The sequence below is a fragment of the Giraffa tippelskirchi genome, chromosome 4 (genome assembly GCF_054371585.1).
Source record: "Giraffa tippelskirchi isolate mGirTip1 chromosome 4, T2T-mGirTip1v1.2.pri, whole genome shotgun sequence".
In the NCBI taxonomy this organism is placed as follows: Eukaryota; Metazoa; Chordata; class Mammalia; order Artiodactyla; family Giraffidae; genus Giraffa; species Giraffa tippelskirchi.
In genome coordinates, this window is record NC_137278.1 from 154902789 (window position 1) to 154917771 (window position 14983).

Sequence of the window (14983 nt, forward strand, 5' to 3'; positions counted from 1 at the left end):
TTCACTTTCACTTTTCACTTTTGTGCATTGGAGACAGAAATGGCAACCCACTCCAGTGTTCCTGCCTGGAGAATCCCAGGGATGGCAGAGCCTGGTGGGCTGCCATCTATGAGGTCGCACAGAGTCGGGCATGACTGAAGCGACTTAGCAGCAGCAGCAGCAGCAAATAGAATAAAATCTCTGATCTTCACAGTTCTTGACAGTGTTCAGCTAAGAATCAGGGATTCTATGGAGGTGATTATTAGATACCACCCCCAGCTGCAAAAACTATCCACATGGGTGTTTCCAGGTACCGCTGCCCCTCCCACAATCAAACAGAGGGAGTAGCCTTCAGGTGAAATTCCAGCCATTTCCAGAATTCAAGCATGTTCCGAAATGTCCGAAGTCAGGGGTGCTAAAACACGTGCTCACCTCTGAGAGTTCTCTCGGGGCCCCATGGACCTCCTTGTCCCCGCGTGGTCTGTTCTCAGGCGCCAGGAGGATGCTGAATGCTGCTCTGGCCTTTACATCTGGAATGACTTGATGACTTTCCCTCAGTTCCCTGAATCAAACTGCCCTCCTTCTCCATCCTTCACCCCATTTCCTCCAGTGCCCCTTCTCCCCGCTACCCCACCCTCCCACCAATGTCTCCCAGGTCAGGGCCCCCGACCTACCTGAGGGAGATACAACACTCAGTCGGCATGTTCTGCTGCTGTCTCCCTGCCCTAAGACAGTTCTCCTCTGGGCAGTGAAGCTGGGGGTCCAGCCAGCCCATCTGTGCAACACCCACTCCCCAGCCACTACATCTGTCTGATGAACAGCCCCCTCAGCTTCCCTGCCCTTCCTCCTGCAAGCGGGGGTCTGAAGTCACCCTTAACCCCTCTCACCTCTCGCTGCTGCCCCACCATCCAATCACTAAGCCCTGCCTCTTAAGTATCTCTGGTATCTGTTCCCTCCGCCCTAAACCCTGTTGCTTCTTGTCTGGTTTCTCATCGCAGCCGCCCACCAGGTGCCCTCAACCTCCAGTCCAGGATCCACAGAGTGCCCAAGTGACCATTCTAAGAAGTAAACTGATTCATAGCCTCACTACCGCTGAACAAGTTTCAAATGCCTTACCATGGCACCTGAGACCTAACTGTTCCACCCATCCCAGTTGCCTTTCTAACCACCCTCTCCTAAACCACCTGATGGCAAGACACACTGGGCTACCCTGCAGCTCCCCAAAAACGCCCTATTCTCAAACAGCCCAGCAGAGTCACACCTTCTCTCAATCCTCCTGGGAATGCCCTTCTTCTCTCCTCTCGCTGCCCACTTCCTGGGCACCTACCACTTCCTATCCATCTTTCAAGACCCAGCTCCAGTATGACCTCATTTGAGAAGCTGGCCCTATGCTCCTCCACAAACCCAGCAGCTGGGCTTTTCCCCTTGTGCCGCCACACAACAGTGTACACACACTATCTCCATGCATACATGTCCCCATGTATGCAGTTATTTGTGCACATTTTCCCTTCCTCCAGATAGTAAGATCCTGGAGATAATGGACGAGAATTGTGTCTTTGTGACCCAGTCATGCTCTTTTTTTTTTTTTTTTTAGTTCTACCAGTTTATTGCTACCAATCCATCTCCCTCCACCCTCATGCACGCGTGCTCAGTCATGTAACCCCATGGACTGCAGCCCACCAGGCTCCTCTGTCCATGGACTTTTCCAGGCAAGAATACTGGAGTGGGTTGCCATTCCCTTCTCCAAGTCACGCTCAATAAATCCTGGCTGACCAAAGAAATGGACTGTTCCTCACTTCAGAGCTTCGCTGGTAGTAAAGAACCCGCCTGCCAATGCAGGAGACATAGGTTCAATCCCTGGGTCAAGAAGATCCCCTAGAGAAGGAAATGGTAACCCACTACAGTATTCTTTCCCGGGAAATCCCATGAACAGAGGAGCCTGATGGGCTACAGTCCATGGGGTCGCAAAAGAGTCAGACACAACTTAGCAACTAAACAACAACCACCCTCATTTCACTCATCTCATATCCAAGGCTTGCGCAATAATGGGCTGTGACCAAGCAACACAGTTCAAGAGAGAGAGGTCTCCCTGAGAGTTTCAGGCTGAAGACAACTCCAGGATGGAGAAAGAGGAACAGTGGGGCTGGGGAGAGGTGGATGAGGGATTGCCCCTCATGAAGACCAAGGAGTGGCAGCCAAGTAATGAGAGGCATAGAGAAAAGTCAGGTCTCAAAGGAAATGCAGACCTGGAGCAGCATGGTCATTCTTTGGCAGGTATGTGCATGGTGGAGGGAAGCAGACAGGAAGGGGAGACCCAATGAGGTCTAGATTTGAAGCAGATGCTACTGGAGGCAACAGGCAGACCCAGAAGGAATCCCTTAAATAGCGCTCTCAGGAAATCCAGGGCTCAAAGTATTTCTTCAGCCCCCAGGACAGGGAGCTCAGTCCAGTGTCAGGAACAATGGTCTCCTGCCTCACTGCCAGGCAAAGAGAACTTACACAATGAGATCTGGCTTATGTATTAAAAAGCTTCACACCCTAAATGCAGTGTGATATCCCTGACTGGATTTCGGAACAAGAAAAAAAGGACACGAGTGGAAAATGTGAAATCCAAACGAAGTCATACTTTGGTTAATAGTATCGTGCCAGAGTTCATTTCTTCATTTTGACAAATGAACCACAGTTAGGGAAATTGCTAACTTTAGGGGAGTTAGGTAACATAAAGAGTATTTGGGAACTCTCTATAATACTTTGCAACTTTTCTGTAAGTCTAAACTTATTCCAAATATATTAAAATAAAACCAAAAAAAATCTTTAAAACATAAGTTCAAAATTTAATAGGCAGAAAGAGAAAGCAAAAGTTTAAAGGGAAGGTAAAGGTGCAAAGGTCTGTACAGACAAAGCTATGGTTTTTCCAGTAGTCATGTATGGATGTGAGAGTTGGACCATAAAGAAGGCTGAACGCCGAAGAACTGATGTTTCTGAAATGTGGTGTTGGAGAAGACTCTTGAGAGTCCCTTGGACTGCAAGGAGATCCAACCAGTCAATTTTAAAGGAAATCAACCCTGAATATTCATTGGAAGGGCTGATCTTGAAGCTGAAGCTCCAATACTTTGGCCACCTGATATGAAGAACTGACTCCTTGGAAAAGACCCTCATGCTGGGAAAGATTGAAGGCAGCAGAAGAAGGGGACGACAGAGGACGAGATGGTTGGATGGTATCACCGACTCAATGGACATGAGTTGAGCAAGCCCCAGGAGATGGTGAAGGACAGGGAAGCCTGGTGTGCTGCAGTCCATGGGTTCACAAAGAGTCGGACACAACTGAGCAACTGAACAACAAAAGGTGCCAAAGGGCTTCCCCGGGTGGCTCGGTGGTAAAGAATCCATCTGCCAACCAGGAGGCCCGGGGTTCGATCCCTGGGTCAGGAAGATCCACTGGAGAAGAAAATGGCAACCAAATCCAGTATTCTTGCCTGGGAAATCCCACTAACAGAGGAGACTGACCGGCTACAGTCCATGGGGTCGCAAAGAGTCGGCTACAACTTATCAACTAAACAACAACAAAAGGCAAAAAGTGGGACTTAAATTTATTCTTAATAAATTAAGAATTATTCATGTCAATGTATGGCAAAAACCACTACAATATTGTAAAGTAATTAGCCCCCAACTAAAATAAATAAATTTATATTAAAAAAATAAAAATAAAAAGCAGAGACATTATTTTGTCAACAAAAAAATAAATTAATTAATTAAATTCTTAATTTAATTCTTAGAAATCTGAAGACCTTGACTGTATACATTTATCCACTCAACAAACTCTTATTGAGCATCTACTATGCACCCTTATGGCAGAAAGTGAAGAAGAACTAAAGAGCCTCTTGATGAAGGTGAAAGAGGAGAGTGAAAAGTTGGCTTAAAGCTCAACGTTCAGAAAACTAAGATCATGGCATCTGGTCCCATCACTTCATGGGAAATAGATGGGGAAACAGTGGAAACAGTGTCAGACTTTATTTTTTGGGGCTCCAGAATCACTGCTGATGGTGACTGCAGCCATGAAATTAAAAGACGCTTACTCCTTGGAAGGAAGGTTATGGCCAACCTAGATAGCATATTTAAAAGCAGAGACATTATTTTGCCAACAAAAGTCCGTCTAGTCAAGGCTATGGTTTTTCCAGTGGTCATGTATGGATGTGAGAGCTGGACGGTGAAGAAAGCTGAGCGCCGCAGAATTGATGCTTTTGAACTGTGGTGTTGGAGAAGACTCTTGAGAGTCCCTTGGACTGCAAGGAGATCCAATCAATCCATCCTAAAAGAGATCAATCCTGGGTATTCATTGGAAGGTCTGATGTTGAAGCTGAAACTCCAATACTTTGGCCATCTCATGCGAAGGGTTGACTCATTGGAAAAGACCCTAATGCTGGGTAGGATTGGGGGCGGGAGGAGAAGGGGACGACAGAGGATGAGATGGTTGGATGGCATCACCAACTCGATGCACATGGGTTTGGGTAGACTCCGGGAGTTGGTGATGGACAGAGAGGCCTGGCGTGCTGCAATTCGTGGGGTCGCAAAGAGTAGGACACGACTGAGCGACTGAACTGAACTGAACTGATGTGCCGAGCGTTGTTTTCAGAGTGGGGGATACAGCAATGAACAAAACTGAGCCAATCCCTGCCATCCTGGAACTTACATTTTTAGTGCATCTAGAGCTTACTCTGCCTAACCCCACTCTACCCTACAGGCTCCAACACTCGGCTCCTAGGACTGAAAAGTGGGCCCAGTTCTTCCTGGAGTCACATCAGGGTTGTAGGAAGGGCTTTGTTTGAGCAGCAAGAGTCAGGAGGCCTGAGGTGGCTCCAAACTGGACGCTGAGTTGGCCTAACTTTTGGCTTCTGACTAGAGACAGAACTACGTGCCTGCCTTTTCTCATCTGTTACATGAGCACAGTAGTAAGAAACCAACTTTCTGCCGGAGATATGCTTAAGTTCAGTGGGCGCGATAAAGGCACTTGCACTAATATGATGGTTGTAACTATTTTAATTAAGACTAAGACGTGGGTTAGGACCTCTCTTCTCTAATTATTACAAACCCTCCTCCTTCCGTCGTCGAAGAACTTTCGGAAGTGGAGTAAAAAGTCGAGGCAAACACTGCATGCTCAGCGCGCGCAGGGCTCCAGACTGGGCGGTCAGCCTGGACCAACCAGCTCGAGGATCAAGGCCAGGGTCAGGCCCACGCAGCCGCTCGGTCCTCAGGCAGCCCGGGTGCGGCGGGCAGGAAGCGCGGAGCGGTCCCTGGCCTGCGCCCCCGCCCGCGCCGGCCTCGGCTCCCAGCGGCAGGGGCGGGGGCGGGGGCGCCGCGCTCCGGGCGAGCACCCGCGGCAGGTACCAGAGATCGGACCGCACCCTTTAGGAGGCCCACACCGGCGAGCCGGGCCGCGCCCCGAGAGGGGCCCAGCGCAAGCCTCCCCGCCTGGCCCCGGCCCAACCGCCTTCGGAGGGAAAGTTGTTGCTCAACCCTGAGGAATGCGGAGCCGCGGCGACGGCGGCGGCGGGAGGAAGCGGGAGGAAGCGGCGGGAGATCACAGCGACGGCCGGCCGGGGACCGCGCTGGGGCGGCGAGCGGCACACTTGGCCCCGACGTAAACCGCGGGTGCACCCCGGGGTCCCAGCGGGCCCCCAACCACGCGGACCGGTGGCGCAGCGTGGGGCTAGGATGGCCGGGCCGTTTGGGAAGAGCGGTGGCAGAGGCAGAGGACAGAGACAAGAACTTCCCACCGAGAACTCCGGGAGGGCAGAGGTTTTTGTCATGATCTCGATTAGTCTCCCACTCCTGCAAAGTGCCTTGACCACAGTAGGCGCTTAATAAACAGTTTTGAAAGCGTGAGCTAATCCTGCCCCCATCCCCTGCCTCAGTTTCCTCCTCGGGTGCAACAAACGGTTTGATCTCCGAGGCCCCTAGCAACTCTGAAATCCTAGGATGCTGAGGCTAAATCCCATGTGTACTGCTGTGGTTTTGCTTTTAGTTTTTCAGGGACATTTTTAGTGCTACCCTTTATGATGTGCCAGGAGTGAATTTGACACCAGATGGCTTTTTTTTTTTTTTTTAAATAAGAAAGAAGACAAAGGGAGGGAGAAAAATATTTTCCAACTGGCAGTGCTGACAGCATTTTGGAAGAGAATCCAGGGAGGCAAAGAGGAGCTGTCTCAGCCTGATTCTTCCTCCTCCCGCACACCCTGCCACCCTGGCCTCCACCATAAATGGGGGAGATCAGATTGGAGCTTTTTATAGATGAGGCGCAGGGAACATCATCACAGGAAACTCCACCCAGAGTTAGGACTGGCTCTGTCCTCCCCAGCTCTCACCAGGGATGGCCCCTGAGCTACAGGGGCACCGGCTCCAGCTGCAGGCAGGGCTCTGGCTAAAGGTGGATTCTGGTGTTAATTAGAACAGAGAGACACCTGGCAAATCAAAATCCAGTGCTCCCTCCCTGAGGAACATTAAGGAAAAATAGCCAAAATGGCATTGTCTTTTCTGGAATTCCTCTCTTGGATCCCAACTCCCTCTCTTCACACAGGGAGGAGTGGACCTGGTCCTCACTCAGAATGGCCTCTAGCTCAGTTCTTAATGTTGTGGCAAGGAGAAGGGAAATTCCTAGAATGAGCCAATTTGGCAGTGTGTACTGTGGTGTCAAACAGGGAGGCTTGCAGTCAGACTGCTTGGGTTCAAATCTTGGCCGCGCAACCTACTAGTTGTTTGACTAGGACAGTGGCTTTGCCTCTCTGTGCCTTAGTTTCTTCCACTAAAAAATGGAATAAAGTCCCCTCCCCACCCCCACCACCCCTGTCAGATTGCTGTGTGGATTTAATGAGAGAGTACAAGAAAAATGTGAGTAGTTTGCCTCTTCAACAGACCAACAAGGAACACGTTCAGTATTTTTCTTATTCGTCCATGGGACTTCCCTGGAGGTCCAGTGGTTAAGAATATGCCGTGTGACACAGGAGACGCGGGTTCGATGCCTGGTGGGGAAACTAAGATCCCACGCGCCACAACAGCTGAGCCCACACACCACAACTAGAGAGCTGGCGCGCCACAATGAAAGATACCGGGTGATGCAGTACAGATCCCATGTGCCAATCTAAGACCTGACAAAGTCAAATAAATATATTTTTTAATATTTTTCTTATTTGTTCAGCTTCAGGATCCCCCAAACCAGGGCCTCTTGCTGGGTAAGAAGAGCCCCACTGTGGCACTGTCACCTCGGGACAAAGGGATCTCAGTCCAGTGAAGTGGTCCCTCCTCCTCCTCCTTCTCATTCCCAGGACACGGGAGGAAGCAGCTTGGGATAAGGAGAAATCATGCATCAGGCTCCAAGTTGATGAATCACCCTAAAGGGGTTGGGGGTGGGGGAAGCTCAGTAAGAAATAGGCCACCTTTAACTCAGAGGGAAGAAGGGGACAATGGGTGAGGAGAGGGGACCCTTGGTGCTACATTGGGAGGTTGTGACCAGTAGACAGTGAGGGGCTTGCGATGGTTGCTGTGGCATATAACTCTATGAGATATCCTTGATTTTCTGCTGGTAAATTGTTTCCTAATTGTTTCAGATGCAGAGTTCTTGAATCCTTTACCAGCAAGCTCCTTGAGGTGAGGTTTTTTTATCTTTCTGTTGTGGTAGCCACTTCACACAAACTCCCAGAAGAAGCTACACAAAAAGTTAACACTCTCAAAGTGCCTAGTAATTTGGTTGAGCTGTTCGTCATATACTAAAGGTTTGTGTCCCCTTCCCCAAATGTATATATCGAGATCCTAACTCCCAGTGTGATGGTATTAGGAGGTGGGGCCTTTGCAAGGTAATTAGATCATGCGCCCTCGTGAATGGAATTTATGTCCTCTTACAAGAGATCACATGGAGCTCTCTTGTCCCTTTTACTAGCCACCTATGAACCAGGAAGAAGGCTCTCACCAGACACTGACTCTTCCCACACCTTGATCTGGAAATGGGAATGTGAGAAATAAATTTCTCTCATTTATAAGCCTTCTAGTCTATGGTATCATGTTACAGCGGTGTGATACGTTGAGACTCCAGACTGGAGGGACAAGGGGAGACAGGTGGTAGCACAAGGGGCATCTGTTGGCTCCAAGTGTCTTTCCTTCAGCTCACAGGTCTCTCTCTCAAAATTCTCTCCATTCAAACCTTTTCAGCCTCCAAAAAGTCAATGACACCTGGGTTCCCCGCCTATCCTGTCACAGGGGTGCAAATGTCCTTGGCAGACCTGGGAAACTACATGTCTTCAGTTATTCTGTTACTCCTGGCCTGTGTGAGTCTCCAAGGCAAGCTTTGCTGCCATGTCTTTCCCTTTCTGGAATGGGCACTGGACTCCCAGCCAGGACAGAGCCAACTGCTGCTCCCTGAGACATTTTCTGGAGTCTCCGTATGGTTATTCATGTGTCTGGCTCATTCTCACCCTTTGGGTTTCCTCTTCAGAGTGGACTTCCTTGACCACCATCTACCAAAATTAACCACTGCCCGAAGATTACTTTCCATTACGTTATCCTGTTTATTTTGTTATTTGCATGCTTTTTGTTTCTCTGCTCCACTCAGACCAAAAGTTCCATAAGCGCAGGATCTGGCCATTAGCACATCCTAGCCCCTTTCACAATGCCTAGTATACAGTAAGTGTCTACTTAACAACTAGCAGTCTCCTCCCAGAGTTATTCCTCTTCTCTCTGCATTTTTAGTCAGTGCTTATTTATGAGGTTGGCTTCCCAGGTGGCTCTAGTGGTAAAGAATCCGTCTCCCAGTGCAGAAGACATAAGAGCCGTGGATTTGATCCCTGGGTCGGGAAGATCCCCCGGAGGAGGAAATGGCAACCCCCTCCAGTGTCTTTGCCTGGAAAATCCCATGGACAGAGAAGCCTGGCAGAGAAGCCATGGGGTCACAAAGAGTCAGAGATAACCAAAGTGACTTAGCATTTATGAGTTAATTCTTGTATCTTCAAAAGGTGCAATAGCCTCCTTCATTTTGAAAATTTATCAATCCTACTCTGTTCAGTTCAGTTCAGTTCAGTCGCTCAGTCGTGTCTGACTCTTTGCGACCCCACGAATCGCAGCACGCCACGCCTCCCTGTCCATCACCAACTCCTGGAGTTTACCCAAACCCATGTCCATCGAGTCGGTGATGCCATCCAACCATCTCATCCTCTGTCGTCCCCTTTTCCTCCTGCCCCCAATCCTTCCCAGCCTTAGGGTCTTTTCCTACTCTGTAGCCATCAGCTTATCTTTCCCTCCTTCACCCCAGGGTACCAGGGAGAGATACTTGGCAGTGTCTTATGTGTCAGTTGGGGCTTCTCTGGTGGCTCAGACAGTAAAGAATCTGCCTGCATGCAAATGCAGGAGACCCAGGTTCGATCCCTGGGTCGGGAAGATCCCCTGGAGAAGAGAATGGCAACCTAACTCCAGTGTTCTTGCCTGGAGAATTTCCTGAACAGAGGAGCTGGGCAGGATATAGTCCATGAGATCGCTACGAGTCAGACACGACTGAGCGAGTAAGCATGTGCTATATGTCAGACAGGACCTTCTTGTGGAAAGCAACAGAAGACCAACTACAAGTGACTTAAGCAATGAATAAGTATATCATTTTTCAGAGGTAGAGAGGGTTAACTCCACCTTCAATAAAATCAAAGCTCCAGTCAGCTTCTCAGGGATTCTGTAGAGACCCCTGGCATAATAGGCTTCCCCTTCTGTCTCATTGGCCAGGGCTGCATCACATGCCTGAGGCCTAAGCCAATCACTGGCAAGGAGACAGAAGCACCCTGATTGGCCGCTCAGACTTATCAACATGCATCTCCTGTGACTGAAGGGGGGGGGTCCTTCCCTGAGGAAGGAAAATTCTAGAACAAAATCAAGGCTCACCAGCCCAGAAAAAAGGTAGAGTGTGGCTGTTGAATCTATGAGCTGCCCAGTAACCATCCAATAAATTGTTTTTCTGCTTCAGTTAGCCAGAGTTGGTTTCTGTGGCCTGTAACCACAGAATTTTGGCTGATGCAGCCCAGGGGCTGCACAGTGAGGAGTGACAGAGCGGCATTCATGGCCAGGAGGAGTGATGTCAGCACATGGCCCTGAGATGGAATGGAACGACCACACAAGGAGCAGGCATGAAATAGGCCTGAGACCCCGGAAACAGTCTGCGGGGTTTGGGGAGCTGGGTAATTAGGTCTTAGAGCCAGAGGCTGTATATTTTCAAGTGACTTTATTGTGACTGTAGCCCCAGGCTGTGTAACCTGGGAAAGGTGGGTCACATGGAGGTTCAGTAAATATTGAAGTTGACTGAAGCTACCGCCCTCCCTTTTAAACACTCTGTTCTTCCCTGGTGTCCAAGAGGCCATCCATGTAGATGACTGGCCTTTTCCACCACTGCCTTTCCCGAAGAAGACTTGAGCAATCACATCACCACATCCTCCACCTCACGTCTCGCCCTCCTCAAGGAGATGCCTCTTCATGGTTCAGCACTTGAGCCGCTCTCTCACCTCTGGACCCAAGACTCCACGGTCTCTTAGACTTGCCCCACCCTCACACCTGAGCCTCAGACCTGCTGTCTCTGACCTTAAACTCTTGTCCTTCCTCTCCTCCTCTTGGCTGCCCACTGGCTGCCCTGAAGAACTTGGTTCAGTCCCTGGCACATAATGACATATGATTAATGGTTATCAAGATTGTCTCATCCTCTTCTGCCTCCTGGTGAATGGCCTGCCCCAAGGCCAGTCACATTACTATCCCCTCCCCCATTCTAGAATGCCCCGCAGCCTTCTCACTCTCTCCATCTTGGTGGGGGGTGGGGGGCGGTAGGGAGGGGGTTACTCCCTGCCTCTCACAACCTCCATTACTGTTCCCTGCTGCCCTCTCCACTGATTCTCCATCTCACCTCAAGGACCTCACGGGGGCCCAGTAATCCTTGTTATCTCTGGAGAGCTCCCAATTAAGGGCCCCCAGCAGCTCTTCTAAGCTCTGAAGCTCCTCTCCTACCCTGCCCACTCCTCCTACAGATAACCACCTCCCCCTTTGTCAGCAGGGGTGTCAGCCTCTACTGTTCACCTCAGGGAGACATCTCAGGCTTTTGGTCACAAGAGAGTGGAGTACAGTCCTTTCTGTCTCCACTTTTCTCTCAAAAAACCACTCCCCAAACAACAAGGAGAATCAGAAACAGAAACCTAAAATCCATCTTCAACTAAACCAGGAGACATTAAGAGTCCTGAACTAGGGACTTCTCTGGTGGTCCAGTGGCTAAGATTCTGAGTTCCCAATGCAGGGGCCCTGGGTTGGATCATAGTCAAAGAACTAGATCCCACATGCTGCCACTAAGAGTTCCATTGCCATAGCTAAAGGTCCCATGTGTGAAACTAAGATCTGGCACAGCCAAATACATAACATTTTAAAAAAAGAATCCTGAAGTACATCATATGAAAACAGAAAGTGGATGGGAGAGTGGCAAATGACTAAGAAAGGCAAAACAACCAGAGGCAAGTGTCCATAAGAAGCAAGCTGACCCTTCCCGCAGGGAAGCTAGGAATTGGAAGGAGCGAATAAATTAGAAGGCAGGGGCCTAAAAACTGGGAGGCTTGTTTGAAGAGCTACTTAAAGAACAATCTGATAGGAAACTCGGCGGTATTCAGCACTATCAAGGACTTACTGTGACCCCTTCCCCATTCATGCAGGAGACAGGGATATCAATTCTGGAGATACAATATTGTAATAGAGAAATCGGACTTTGCAGGGGTTGGGTGGAGAAGGAGTGGGATCAAAAGCTTAGGGAAAATCAGCATTCTGGATTGTGTTACTAGGCCTGCTTGCCACACACCTCTCTCTATCCCCCACACTCCAACAGCATGAGGAACCCCAGCAGATGGGCTTATAACCTCCAAGCAGGAGGCTAGACTACAGGATCGTCTTCTGGGACAACCAAACTGTGCCACTGATGCTGACACCTGGAGCTCCCCAAAGAAAGAGTTCAGCCAGCCCCTCAAGTGCTCTACCAGGAGCCTGCAGTGAGTGCTCCCAACTGGCTCACAGTGCCTCCCTCTCAAACATGAATGGACAGCCAAGGAAGACCGGTGTATGAGGAAAGTCTCTAATATGATGCAAACAACAGAAAATATGAAATCAGAGGAAACGGAGATGATATAGGGAGACCGCTTCAAACGAATATCCTCCAAGAGGTGATGGTGACTGCATACGAAGAGCAAGAACATGAAACCATTCTGAAAAGAAAGGAAAAGAAAAAATAGGGAACACAAAAGCACTCTTGAAAATTAAAAAAAAGAAAGAGAAAAAAAAGTCATAACAACATACTTTGTAAATGGATTGGGAGAGAACACTGGAGATAGAACATCTCCTGGAATACAGAAGAAAGAAACAGTCAGTAAGAGAGAAATAATAAGAAAACTAGAGGATCAGTCCTCTTTGATCATAGCCTCTTGCCGAGTAACCAAATAATAAGAATTTTAAAAATTTGAAGCAAATAAAAAAGAAATTCCCAGATCCAAAGGACATAAATTGTTAGAACAGAGATTCTTCAACATTAGCTTGCATCAGAATACATGGAGAGCCTGTCAAAACACAAATTGTTAAAACACACAAGGAATATTTTTCAGCCTTAATAAAAGAAGGATCTGGGGACTTCCTTGATGGTTCAGTGGTTAAGATGTCACCTTTTAATGCAGGGGGTCACAGGTTCGATCCCTGGTTGGGGAGCCAAGATCCTACATCCCTTGCAGCCAAAAAAACAAAATATGGAATAGAAGCAAGATTGTAACAAATTCAATAGACTTTAAAAGTGGTCCACATCAAGGACTTCCCTGGTGGTACAGTGGATAAAAATCCACCTGCCAGTGCAAGGGATATGGGTTCCATCCCTGGATCAGGAATATCCCACATGCTGCAGAGCAATTAAGCATGAGTGGTACAGCTACTGAGCCTGAGCTCTAAAGCCTGTGAGCCACAACTACTGAGCCCTTATGCTGCACCTACTGAAGCCCACGCACCTAGATGCTCCATAGCACAAGAAGCCACCGCAGTGAGAAGCCCATGTACCACAACGAACAGTAGCCCCCCTGCTTGTTGCAACTAGAGAAAGCCTGCACACACAAAGACCCAGTGCAACTAAAAATAAATGAATAATTTTTAATGCCCCACCTTAAATAAATAAATACATGAATGGATCTCATAGGCATTATGTTAAATGAAATAAGGCAGACAGGGAAAGACAAATACTGTATGGTCACATTTACATGTGTATCTAAAAAACAAAAACAAACAAACAAAAATTTAATACAGAGAACCCAATGGTGGTTGCCAGGAGCTAGGGGGGTAGGATGAGGGGTGGAGGGTAGGAGAAATGGATGAATGGGTTCAAAAGGTGCAAACTTCCAGTTATAAAATAGTGATGGGGATGTAACATACACCATGGTGACTAGAGTTAATAATACTATTGTATATTTGAAAGTTGCTTGAAGAGTCAATCTTAAAAGTTCTCATCACAATAAACCATAATGGAAAAGAATATTAAATATATGTGTGTGTGTGTGTGTGTGTAAAACTGAGTCACTTTGCTGTGCAGCAGAGATTGGCACACATTGTAAATCAACTGTACTTCTATAAATAAATAGGAAAAAAGTTCTCTTCATAAAAAAAATAATTTTGTAACCACGTATGGTGACTGACTCCTTCATGGATCACAGCCTTGTCATGGCATAGGGGCTTGCAGAACTTGATGAAGCTATGAGCCATGCTGTGCAGGACCATCCAACAGATGGGTCATAGTGAAGAGTTCTGACAAAACATGGGCCGCTGGAGGAGGTAACGGCAAGCCACTCCAGTATTCTTGCCTGGAGAATCCCATGGACAGTAAGAAAAAGCAAAAAGATATGACACCAGAAGATGAGCCTCCCAGGTCTGACGGTGTCCAGTATGCTACTGGGGAAGAGCAGTGGGCAATTACCAATAGCTGCAGAAAGAAGGAAGCAACTGGGACAAAGTGAAAACGATGCTCAGTTGTGTATGTGTCTGGTGGTGAAAGTTTGACGCTTTAAAGAACAATATTATTTAGGAACTTGGAATGTTAGGTCCATGAAAAAAGGTAAATTGGATGTGGTCAAGCAGGAGTTGGCAAGAGTGAACATCTACTACTGTGAGCAAGAATCTCTTAGAAGAAACGGAGTAGCCCTCATAGTCAACAAAAGAGTCCGAAATACAGTACTTGGGTGCAATCTCAAAAAAGACAGAATGATCTCAGTTCATTTCCAAGGCAAGCCATTAAACATCACAGTAATCCAAGTCTATGCCCCAACCACTGATGACGAATAAGCTGAAGTTGATTGATTCTGTGAAGACCTACAACACCTTCTAGAACTATCATTTTAAAAAAGATGTCCTTTTCATCATAGGGTATTGGAATGCAAAAGTAGGAAGTCAAGAGACACCCGGAGTAACAGGAAAGTTTGGCCTTGAAGTATAAAATGAAGCAAGGCAAAGGCTAATAGTTTTGCCAAGAGAACGCACTGGTCATGGCAAACACACTTTTTCAACAACACAAGAGACATCTTTACACATGGACATCACCAAACGGTCAATACCAAAATCAGACTGATTATATTATTTGCAGCTAAACATGGAGAAGTTCTACACAGTCAGCAAAAACAAGACCTAGAACTGACTGTGGCTCAGATCATGAACTCCTTATTGCAAAATTCAGGTTTAAATTGAAGAAAGAAGGGAAAACCACTAGGCCATTCAGATATGACCTAAATTAAACCCCTTATGATTATACAGTGGAGGTAATGAATAGATTCAAGGGATTAGATCTGGTAGACAGAATGACTGAAGATCTATGGATGGAGGTTTGTAACACTGTACAGGAGGCAGTGACCAAAACCATGCCCAAGAAAAAAAAATGCAAGAAAGCAAAGTGGTTATCTGAGGAGGGTTTACAAATGGCTGAGTAAAGAAGAGAAGTGAA

The 14983-nt window shown here is 47.8% G+C and overlaps 1 long non-coding RNA gene across 1 annotated transcript; it reads left to right on the top strand.

The window, feature by feature from the left end:
* The first annotated feature begins 2114 nt into the window (after positions 1 to 2114).
* Positions 2115 to 8004, top strand: LOC145546672 (uncharacterized). The gene is made up of 4 exons (XR_014083140.1): positions 2115 to 2253; positions 7172 to 7205; positions 7581 to 7745; positions 7910 to 8004. It is a non-coding gene; the product is annotated as an uncharacterized LOC145546672 (long non-coding RNA).
* The last annotated feature ends 6979 nt before the right edge of the window (positions 8005 to 14983 follow it).